We start from the raw sequence: 12,318 nt of genomic DNA, 5'->3' as shown, positions 1-12,318 counted from the left end.
AATATTGGACTTTGTGCATAGTTTGTATAAGAGCAATGTGTAGATGGGTACATCTTTCTTGAACCAACGATCGGCTTTCCCCAAAAAAGTACCAGATCAAGGAATTGATTGGACCAAGTTTAAATCACAAAGCAAACACATCTGCTTGATTTAAAGATTTCTGACACAATGACCAATGCTCAAGCTTAATTTGAGTATCATCCATAATAAAACAGTGAATTTTTTTAAAGCCTGTCCTTAATTGTCCATTGAGCACAATAAAAATCCTTTATGTATTTTATTATCCTTGTTATATGACTACTAGCCTGTTGGTTGAGTTGACTACTTTCACTATCTTCATGTATTTCACACGAATCTGAAAAGCCATGTTGCCTTCTCTACTTAAATGGTTCCAGCCTTTTGGTGGTCCCTTCTGTCTCAACATTAAACTTCAAAATTAAACTAAATTTTTTTTTATATTTATAATGTTATTGCCATTACTACTATGTCACAGAAATTTAGTTCATGTGAGCATTGATTAACTTTGCCCAAAGGAGTAACCTTTTTGTTTTAGTGCCCCTTGACTTAATAACATGGGGCCTCATGTATAAACAGTGCGTACACACAGAAATGTTGCGTACGAACGTTTCCACGCTCAAATCGCGATGTATAAAACCTAAACTTGGCGTAAAGCCACATACATTTCCACGGTACCTTATACCCTGGCGTACGCAATTTCTCTGCTCGGTTTTGCAGACTGGCGGCACCCAGCGTCAAAGCAGTGCTACTATTCCTGTGTGATCACCCTTTCTTTCTTAGATCCACATTCCTGACACGGCTTTATAAATACACTGAAACTAACTGCATATTGTTTATTAGTGTAACGCATCTGATTGTAATTAACCTGCAGCAATATAATAGTCCAGGGAATACCCATAGTATTCCAAATACCATAACTGCTTTAGCGTTGTTACTCTCACTGCATCATCTTCTTCTTTCAGCTGCTCCCGTTAAGGGTTGCCACAGCAGATCATCTTTTTCCATATTACTCTCACTGCACCACTCGGAGTATTTATATCACTATATCTGAGTGGGGAATCACAGCAGCAGCTGATTGGAAAGAGAATTATTGGTATACAGCATGAAGCAGACGCTGCCTGAGCCACGGCAAAACGCTTCAGAGACCTTCCTGTACGGACTTCGCGGTTTAGAAAATGTTTCATCCCAAGAACTATAAACGCACTCAATCAGTCCATCAAGTGCTCCTTGTAGAACTGTTTGTACTTATAAGTACAATTACCTCACTGTAAACTTGCACTACAGTTATAATATTGCACAACCTGCGCCACTTTATAAAGCGCGTATTTACATACTGTATGATGACGATATCATTTTTAAGATGAAATGCAGCAAAATATGTTGATTATATTATACAGATAAAACTTTAACTTCATTTAAATAATCTGTATTGTTAATAATTAAACATGTGAGGACACGGTGCCGCAGCACTAGCTAGTTCAGGGATTGTTCCTGCATTGCGCTGTATTCTTCCTGGTGCTGACGCGACACTGGAAGGATAAACGGATAGAATAATTAAACACATATACTACGAAGATATTTCAATGTTCCTTAAAAGTTTTGAAGAATCGGCGTTCTAAGATTACAGATGGCTTCACGTCTATTACAGAGCTGATTGTGTGGCGATTGGGTATTTGGAGAAAGAAAAGTAAGGACAGTAATTGGAGGTTAGTACGTTTGAAAGAGACAGTACTTCTGTAATAAATTATTTCATCGAAGGTCGCGCATGGCGTAGCAAGCCTCTTGTGTGAGACATGAACAAGCACTGCGCCACCGTGTTCCCATGTTTAATAACATGCTTTCATTCCTATTATCATGAAAAAGATGTCACATATACATCTCAGTATTTTAATTATTCAGAGAGCTGTAATATCACGAATGTAATGGATTATGTGTCCTGTTGGAGAAAAAGAAAGCCCGTTTAAGAAGCAGGTAGTGATTCACACACAGAGCACATAGAAGATCAAATACAGAACAAAGCATTTAATGTGCTACTTTAGTTACAATGGGATTTGAGAAACTAGTAAATTAAACGATTTTAAGATGAAGTTTATGATGTTCTACTTTAATGGCAAAATAAACTACGTGATAAAGTGGAAATTTCAAGATTAAAGTTGACATTTTGTGCTTTTTTCCACTGTGTGCCTATTTTTTTTTTTGTCTGTACCCTAATAAGCTTTCATATGACACTCAGACGGTGGGCTACGACTCGCCTTTTCACGGTGACTTTGATATGTGATTTCTTTTTTATTTCGGGCACTATGCGACTTTGTGAACTTGAGCTTTCGAGTTTCTCCGACACTCTGTTACTCGATCAACTTCATTTTGTTGATTATACCACTGTTTAAACCAACAAATAGTACGTTTTTCCTTTGCCTCCACTTGGTATTCGCTGAAATTCTTATATCTTCCCCTGTGCTTTTCCCATTGTCTTTTCACAGAAGGCTATTTATATTGATTTGCATATTCAAAGAGGCGTAATTCTGGTAGGAGTTGGGGCGGGACAGAAGGCGCGTGCGTTTCTTTTCACGCTGATTGGGATTTATGTAGCGGTAGAACGTGGAAGTTTGCGTACGTACAGATTCCTGCATCTGGATTTTTCTGTGCGTACGCACATTTCTGCTTTTGTGCTTACGCCATGTTATAGTGTGAGTTCTACGCACGACGTTATGCATGAGGCCCATGGTGTTTTTGTAGTAGTAAGTGAAACTAAATTAGATTTTAAAGATTGTTCAAAAATATTATTTAGCATTGTAGTCTCTTTGTCAATCATATGCTTCCTATAGTTGTGGAAAATGTACAGTACATGTGACTTCAACTTGAATCTGAAGTGACACAAATTACGGGGGCTGTTGGTTAAAACAGCAAGGTAAGTACTTGTAGACAGTTGTGGTTTTAAATAATTTGTTGAAAGAATGAATGCTAACATTAGAGCACAGGAGCAGATTTTCTTCATCATATAATGGACATAAAAATACTGACCACAGCGGTGTTTCATTGTTGAAAGTTATTCTAGCAGTGGGCAGAAAACTGGTGCCAGTTAGTTTGTCAGCCTGCCATCCATCTTTTGCCTTCTTCTGTCCACCTTTTTATCCAAAGCTTGATGTCTTACCTTGTTTATGATCATTTGACTCTTCTAAGTATTCGTTGCTCAGTGGAGGATGTATGTATCAGCTTCTGCTCCTTTCATCTGCCAGTGTCTATTGCTTTGGATGAGTTCTTCTTTTTCAAATAAAAGTCACAGACAGAAAAGAAAACAAGTATGAGTTGGCTTTCCTAAGGTGTGTTTTCTTATGTAAGTTCAATGGACAATACCATTTCATCACTCTGTGTTTTCTGAAGGGAAGATACGGTTGTTTTTGGCCTGATGTCATATACTTCTTTTCATGATTGCCTTGATATCTCGCTGTGAGACTGCACATTTGCAGTGATAATGCTAACCATCAAAATCTTAGACCTTGCAATATTCACGATTTCTAGGTCGTGTATCTGTTCAAATAAGAATAGCTTTGGTAAACATTAGATCACTTTCACAGTTTTTGCTCTGAATTATTTTTTTCACATTTCTAGGACTGGATATTTTATTTGCGACTGAGTCTTAGCTCAGCAACTATTGGCTGAAGTTCCACTGTAGTCCCTATCTCATGTTATATATCTTCTGCCTCTTTGGTTTAATTTTCCAAATGTATAATGTCTTTTATATTGTTATGCTGATGATACACAGTCGGATGACGCTCATTCTCTGGAGCCTCTTTGATTTCCTTAGGGGTACTAAATGCTGAATTTCCAAATATTTTCCCTTGTTAAATGAAAAACACTTCCTGATGTCACTCAAAAGATAACTAATAACATTAGAGTGTATATCTTCATATATTCCCACTCTTGCCAAAATCTTGGTTTCATTTTAGACTCAGCTTTAAATTTTGAGAAGATCCTGACACTGACTACTGACTGTTGTCAGCAGTATATTCTTACAGCTTAGAACAATCGGCAAATTAAGATCTTTTAAGGACACAGAAATAGTTTTACATTCTTTTATTACATTCTGATGTGGTTATTATATTTCCTCGTATGTGGGAGTTATTCAGTCCTGCATTTCTCATCTATAGCTTGTTCATCTTTTCAGACTTTACACAGGCATCAAGAAGAACCCCATACTGGCCTCTCTTCATTTGCTTCCAGTTTGATATAGAATTGAGTTTAAAGTCCTTCTTTTTACAAGGACTACAAGGACTGCCCCTGACATTATACCTCAGATTTCTTGTGCCTTTAGGTCTTCTTATCAGTTTTTACGCCTGTCGCTTGCTCCTGATTTAAAATCTAAGAGTGATTCTGCTTTTTCTGTAGCTGATCCAAGGCTTTGAGATAATCAGCTCCTCTCTGTCAGATTTCCCACCATTGATACTTTTAAATCACACATAAAGACCCATACTGTTTTTCTTTAAGTGAAACATTTGTTTTTATTTGTTTTGGGTTTTTTTTTGTCAGAATTAGTATATGTTTAAATTTTTAGGTATATTATATTAAAATCTTTCATTTAAAATTTTGTTTTAATTGTTCTATATCTTGTATAGTACTTTTGTCAGCATTTTGTTTTTAAATATTCATTACAAATACACCTGAAAAATAATTTTATGCAGATTAATTCATTTTCAAATGTGCTTAATCCACTTGAAGGTTGAAAGCATCTTAAGACTATCCCAGCAGCTTCTGGCACAAGGAAGGAACCAACCCTGAGCACAGATAATGTCAGGTTTCATCAAAGGGAAAAGTAACAAAGAAGACACAGATCTAGCCACCTGTGCAGTGCCAGTGACAGACTTAGCGCCAGCTCACCAGGCCATTTTGGTAAGCAGCACGATACGCACACAACTTCGAATTTTAATGTACATGCACCTCCAAATTTGAGGAGCTGTTTCAACTAAGACAACTGTTTAATTTAATTTAATATTTTTAATGCATGCAAATTAGCTTTTCAGAATAAAGCTAGGGACTGCACACTGCTTTTGACTGATTAATGTTTTAAAATTCTTATTTCAAAATGCTACTAAAATTCATTATAGTTGCCTACAGCTGTTATGCATGTGTAATGCCTTATTGAGTACATGTTGTCTGTTCCTGGGAAGAAAATATGAATATTTTGGTGAATTAATATGAGAACAAAGCATTTTTATACTGATGTTTTAAAAATGGGTATCTCTTCTCGTGATCTTCTAGTGAACCTGTATTTTTTGCTAAATTCTGTCTGTGGAGAATTTATGTTAATCATTAATTTTGTTTATTGCTAACCTGTTCTTGTTATAAGCATATAATAAACTTCATGTATGCGCAGTTTGATTCATTAATTAATGCCTGTGTATACAAATGTTCCCACAAAGCATATTCACTATGAATGAAAACATATAATCACATTAAACACACCCTTTCTTTAGGTTGTCGTATTCCTTATGTCACCTTCACACATCTCTATGTATGAAGATCGTTATCAGATTCACCATTTACAGTACATATAATCAAAAGAAACAAAGGTTCTGGATGGGATACAAAAAAAGTAAACTTGATGAGCACAAAGAAAACATGAGTGATGTACAGTACCAAATGTGCTAAAAGTGAGAAACTTAAGTTAAATTCTTAAACTTAAATGTCTTCTCCTAAATGCAAGAATCATTAAAAGCAAAATAGATAAGAAAGACATGATAATATCAGATTGAAATTATATTATATATAGTTATAATATATATTATATTATATTATATGTAGTCTGTAAAAAATAAAGAACAAAAGGAATTAAACATCAGGGGCTGCATAGAGGATGAGAAGCAGCGAATGTGAAAAACTTTACTCTGGCTCAAATGATTAAGAGAACAGAAAGGAAAATGACAGAATCTCTGTAGGTTATGTTAATAAGGGAGATATTAAGAGAATTAGGATCTGGGTTTGCTACAGACTTCCAGCTTCTGTTAAATTAAATAACAACGTATTTATTACAGTTTTTCTGAACTGCTAAAACACTAAATCCCATTGTAAAAACTAAACTGTCAACTACCAAAACTCTTTCATCAAATCAATCCCACAGTTGTCAAAATCTTAAACACTATTCATCTGGTTAGGACACAATTTGCAAATCTGAATCTCCCATTTACCAAAACTCTAAACACATTCTCAAACACAAAACACATTTAGCAGTGTGGTGCACTTGTACCCAGAATGGTGCACACAGGCTACAGAAGTTAAACACAACTAGCACAATGTTTTCATCATTTGCACACTACCACTCAAAATTGAAAACACATGTGTCCAAACATTGAACCCAATTAGTAAACAGTATATAAGCCTAGTGAAATGCAAATGGCATGAGTGGATCCAACAATGGAGCAATACAATAGAAGAGGAAGAGGAAGAGGAGTCCGTGTCAGAGGTGGTGGGCAAGGACTAAGACCAAGAAGAAGATCTGTAATTTCAAATGACATTCGAGCAACTGTCATAGGTCATGTTCTGGTGCATGGCATGACTATGAGGGAGGCAGGGCAACGTGTGCAACCAAACCTAAACAGGTTCTCAGTGGCTACTATAATCTGGACATTCAGAGAAGAAAACAGGTAAAAAGTATACTTGTCTCAGTAAGGGGACAATGAAAAATAATTTCTCCATGGTGCTGTGTTTGAAAACATTTACTGAAAACATATACTTATAACTAAATGGTAATTTTTTTAGAATTGAAGGACAGCCACATGATGGTGGAAGAACACGCATGTGCTCACAACACCAGGAGACACTTATTGTGGATATGGTCCATCAAAATAATGCAATTCGACTGCGTGAAATACAGCAGCGGATTATAGAAGACAACATATATTTTGAGGGAATAAATAGTGTGAATCTGTCAACAATTGACCGTGTCCTGCAACGCAACAAGATAAGGATGAAACAAGTTTATCGGGTACCATTTGAGTGAAACTGTGAGAGAGTGAAAGAGCAACAATGTCAATATGTGCAAGTAAGTAAACTTTTAAAGTAAACTCAGTACTAGAATGTAAACTGTATTGTCTGGGATGCAGCACATGTATACATCATACTGTGTCATTTACAGAACTAAATGTAGTTTGTTGTCACTGTGTACAGAGAATCTTTGAGCTTGACTCAATGGTTAGGCCTCATGAATACATCTTCGTGGATGAAGCTGGATTCAATCTAGCAAAAAGGAGAAGAAGAGATCACAACGTCATAGGTCAACGTGCCATTATTGAACTGCCTGGCCAGCATGGTGGAAATGTAACTATCTGTGCTGCCATCAGCAGCTATGGGGTTCTCCACAGTCATGTTACTGTTGGGCCATAACACACCGAACTTCTAGTAACATTCCTGGATGGTCTACGGGATGCTTTGCTTGAGCAGAGAGATCGCGAGCAGGCAGAGCATCCCATGTATGTTATCATTTGGGACAATGTGAGCTTTCACCGTGGTCCAAGAATACGCGATTGGTTTCACAATGAGCAGCATTTTATGAATGTGTTTCTTCCACCATACTCTCCCTTTTTGAACCCTATTGAGGAGTTTTTCTCGGCATGGAGATGGAAAGTATATGACCGAAACCCTTACACACAGGAAAATCTACTTCAAGCAATGAATGGAGCATATGGTGAGATAGGAGTGGAATATTGCAAGGGCTGGATTCGGCATGCTAAAAGATTCTTTCCTCGTTGCCTTGTAAGGGATACCATAGCATGTGATGTGGATAAAGTCCTGTGGCCTGACCCAGCACAGAGGCGTGATGCTGAGGCAGAATAAATTATCTGAATATGCTGTAAAAATATATAATTTTGTTTTATATATATATAACTTTTTTGCTGCAGTTCTTTTTTTGTTAAAATGTGAGTACAAGAATAAATGAATGAATAAATAAATATTATTTTCCCACTATCCCACAGTGTTTTGTATTTATTTATGTAGTGTGTAATCGTTGCTAAGTTGTGTTTGCACATTGGCTGGTTTTGTGTGGTTTTTGACAGTAGTGCTTGATTTTTAGTAAAGTTAAAATAGTTTTGGGTCAAATTTTTGGTTTTGCAAGATAAGTTGAAGGTTTTGTGAGTGTAGCTTGAATTTTAGAGTTTGTGTTTAGTGTTTTGAGACAAAGAGATGAGATTTTAGGAAATGTGTTTTAGCAATTCAGAAAAACTGTAATGTAATGAGGTGTATATTCAGAAAAAATATCTGGCCATAATGTATTTGGTCTTAGTAGGTATTAACTGAGACCCCTTTTTTAGAAAAAGTGAAGAGAAAACTTAAATGATGTTCATGACAAACAACTGTTTCTTTGTCCATTTTACCTGAAGCCCAACATGACGGAACATCTATATGGAAGAGACTGGCCACCTCAGGTTATGGAGAGAAGGCTGTGGTTAACTCTGAAATTGTCTGAGAAAAATGCCAACAAAAAGTTAAAAAAAGAAAAGTTTTGAAAGGAACACTTGGAAAATGCAGACTGGAAAAACATAGTCATCTGTGATAATGGATAATAGATGGTGTCACATCAGCGATATATCCAGATGTGTATTTTTAATAAATATATTACAAAAACAAGCAAATGAAAGCACAAAATAAATGGCTTACATGGATGAGTAAAGACTTTAAAAATATAGAACTAAAAATAAACCTTGGTACAGGAAATTTAAAAACACCAAAAAGTGCAAATCAAGCATAATATTGAAACCACAAATGGAGGTACAAGGAGCATCAGCAAGTTTCAAAAGAGAAAATAAATAAAGAACTGGAAAGGAGTTAAGATCACAAAAATCAGCAAAAGCCTATGTGTAAAATGTACAAGGAAATCGTTGAAAAAGCAGGAAATAGCCAAAGAACTAAATTAATAGTTCAGATTTTTATAGAAGAAATAAATAGAATTCCTCAGTTGGAAGCAAAAATGGGTCCTTCATTTAAAAATTTCAAAATCAGAATAACAAATGTGCTTCAGGCTCTAAGCATGTTGAAGTTTCCCAGGCCTAATGAGATTTTATAATAGTGCTGAAAAAATAAATAAAGTTGCCTTTATGGATTTTTTAAAAGAATATCCTATCATTCACTTCATTCCAGTGAAGTACCTAATCTCTGTAAAGTTGCAAATGTGACTCCTGCCCACAGGAAGAATGGTAAATTGGACCCCAGGAATTACAAACTAATGAGCTTTGCACCGGTTTGTGGTAAGAAAACTAACTAAACTAGAGGAGAAGCCGTATGTAATTAATATGACCATTGACAGCAGGCATGAGGAACAGTCTGACAAACAGATTACTGGGAGTTTTGTTAATAGATAGCTGGAGTAGTAGACAACATAAAAACAAAATTTACAAGGCCTTTGAAAGGTGACTTTAATATCGTACAGAACTAACAGCCATTACCCTCAGTGATAGATTATAAAGGTGAATTTCAATTTGGTTAATAACCAAGAGATAAAGAGTAAGTACAGCTAATAGGAAACTGTCTTCAGTGGGTCCCTTAGGAATTTGATCCTGCCTGAAGAAGGGGCCTGAGTTGCCTTGACAGCTTGCATATTGTAATCTTTTTAGTTAGCCAATAAAAGGTGTCATTTTGCTTGACTTCTCACTACATTAATAATGGCTGACATGGTAAAACACCATAGTACTACTGGTTCATATTAATAACAATGAATTTGTTAAATGCTGATTATTAGATATTGTGAGGTTTCTGAACTCTTTTAGGAACCCAAACAGGATGGGACAGCATGCAGAAGCATGACTGCTGTGTCTGTGGAGGACTGCTTATCCATTGCTGAGGCAACCAGAGGTTCGCAGCGCAGCAGCATAGCACCACGGAAGCAACTACGAGCTGATCAAGATCATGCTATACGCTTCTGTAGCTGATGGGTGATGCAAGGAAAATTATAAATGCAGGGAACAGTATAACTTGGCCACTGACCTGGCCCCGACTCTGCCCGTTTGCTCTGTCGTTGTTTAGGAAAGTGGTAGCTCGCGCTTCAATAAATAACCGTGCTGTTCCTGTTTCAAGTTGAATAAAGCTGGTTTTGTATTGAGACTCAGCCTTGTATTTTGGGGTGCAAGACAGTGATTCACGCTTCACAGATATAAATAAAAGAGAAGAAACTCTCATACAACAAGTAAATTCTGAAAAAGTCTTTTCAATGATATAACACTGAGTAGTGGAGAAGGGGAGGTGTTTTAAACAGGAAAAAGACACGACATTGACATGTGCCATCCACTGTACAGACAGACCTGTGAAGTGGATAAAAGTAAGAAATTTCTGTGAAATAAATGTTGTTTCCATGCACAACACCTGTTTCTAGTTATTCAAATGGAATCACTTTTGATTTCTAATATATCTAATTATATACCATATAATATATGTAAAGATGAAAGGAAAATTTTTATTTTATTGTCTATCATGTTTTGATATGGTACGGATGTATTAAGTTTGGAATTGCGGCATAAGATTGTCGAATTCTTGGTGAGACAGCAGGAGCGATACTAAAGTGTTCTCATTTAACACAAAAGGCAGCAATTACAATGATACTATAATGTGTCAAAAACAACATTTCAAATCCCTCAACCTACACTACCACTTGCAAGTTGTTAGCTGCATCAGAAATTTATTTGAAGTTTACAGAAATAGTGTAATATATTTGGGATAAAAAGTTGGCCAGTTAAACGACTGCGCTTCATTAGAGCTTTATGCAGATGTTTATGAACCTATTACTACTACTCAAAATTCATTACACCAAACATTGCAGTCAAGTACATTCCGCTGCTAATTCGATGTGACTTAATTATCTCAAACTTATACCAATAAAACAGGAAACTGTAAGAGCCATACAAGATATATAGACAATATCAGACAAAATCAATGTAAAAACATTGTTGACTAAATATGCACAAATAATCTTGATGTGAACAGACTTGTGGTTGCTACATATGCACAAAAAACCCAAAGTAAAAAACAGATTTGCAGTTATCAAATACACTGTCACACACATGTGCATGGGAGGCAGCTAAAAGGCTCAAAAGACGGTAATTCCTCACCAAACCAGGGGATGGCAGAGTGCACTAATCCTTGATATTTTCCATTGACAGGTCGATCATGGGAAATTCTGCTTGGGTCCGATGATGTCACTTCTGGTTTCAGCCCTGAGGACATCACTTCCGGTTCCTGTCTGATGACATCATTTCCCGTTTTCCACTATATAAACACCATGTTTGCCTGTTTGCTTTGTTCTTGTTCTGGACTGAAATCTGTGATAATGAAACACAACCTTCACTTATTTTGGCAGCCAAATTCAAGTATACAGGTGGCTGCCTCCAAACCTCTTTCCGTGTTCTGTGGAACTTACTACTTACTTACTTACTTACTCACACACACGAACAAAACAAAAATCCTAAAGCGAATATATCTCAAAACAGAGAAAGTTCTGTTCGACAAGTAGACACACCCTTTCCTGCCTGGAACCCATATAACCAGCAGTTCGGGCCATGTTTGAGTCAGTTCACTATTGGACTCCTGCCTGAAAAGACCTTTAATTTATCTTTGTAAAAAGACTATTTCCTTTTGATTTATTTTCATAATACACAGTCACAGACATACCCATTTCTGTGTCTTCTACTTGTTTTTTAACAGTCACATTGAAGATATGTGACTTCAAGTTGATAATGTGGCATCCAAAATACAGGGACAAAAAACATGAAGAAACAGGCCCCCAAAACTCAATACTCAGCCAGAGTTTCTCACAAGATATAACAAATAACTAAAAAATATAACTCACAAATATAATAAATAACAAACAGTACACCATTTGAATTCTTTTTGTCAATTATTCATTTTCTCTTGTTTTAAAAAACACACCTGTCAAATGTGTGTGTCACTTCTCCAAAGTTTTACCATACTGCTGTATTGACTACAGTGGGCAGCTGCAGTATGGAGAGAGACATGGAATCAGGAGATGGTTGTGGTAAAATAAATAGTTCTGATCAAAACTGGGATATCAAGAATCGAGTGGCAGAGCCCAGAATGTGAGGCATATTCAGTTTTATAGAATACTAGCTGATTACCCAGTGGCTTCGCTCACTGAGTGCAAGGGAAAAAAATAAAATGTTGTCTGTAAGTTATTAAATAGTAAAACATTAACATTTAAGAAGTAAAGATACATTGAGCACCACTGGAGTGGTTTCGGGTAAACTACATTTTAAAGGCACTATAACACAACAGGTAAGTAGTACTAACAGCAGCTAAAATGTA

This window comes from Erpetoichthys calabaricus, chromosome 2 (assembly GCF_900747795.2).
Source record: "Erpetoichthys calabaricus chromosome 2, fErpCal1.3, whole genome shotgun sequence".
NCBI lineage: Eukaryota > Metazoa > Chordata > Cladistia > Polypteriformes > Polypteridae > Erpetoichthys > Erpetoichthys calabaricus.
Note: the sequence above shows the minus strand (reverse complement) of the source record.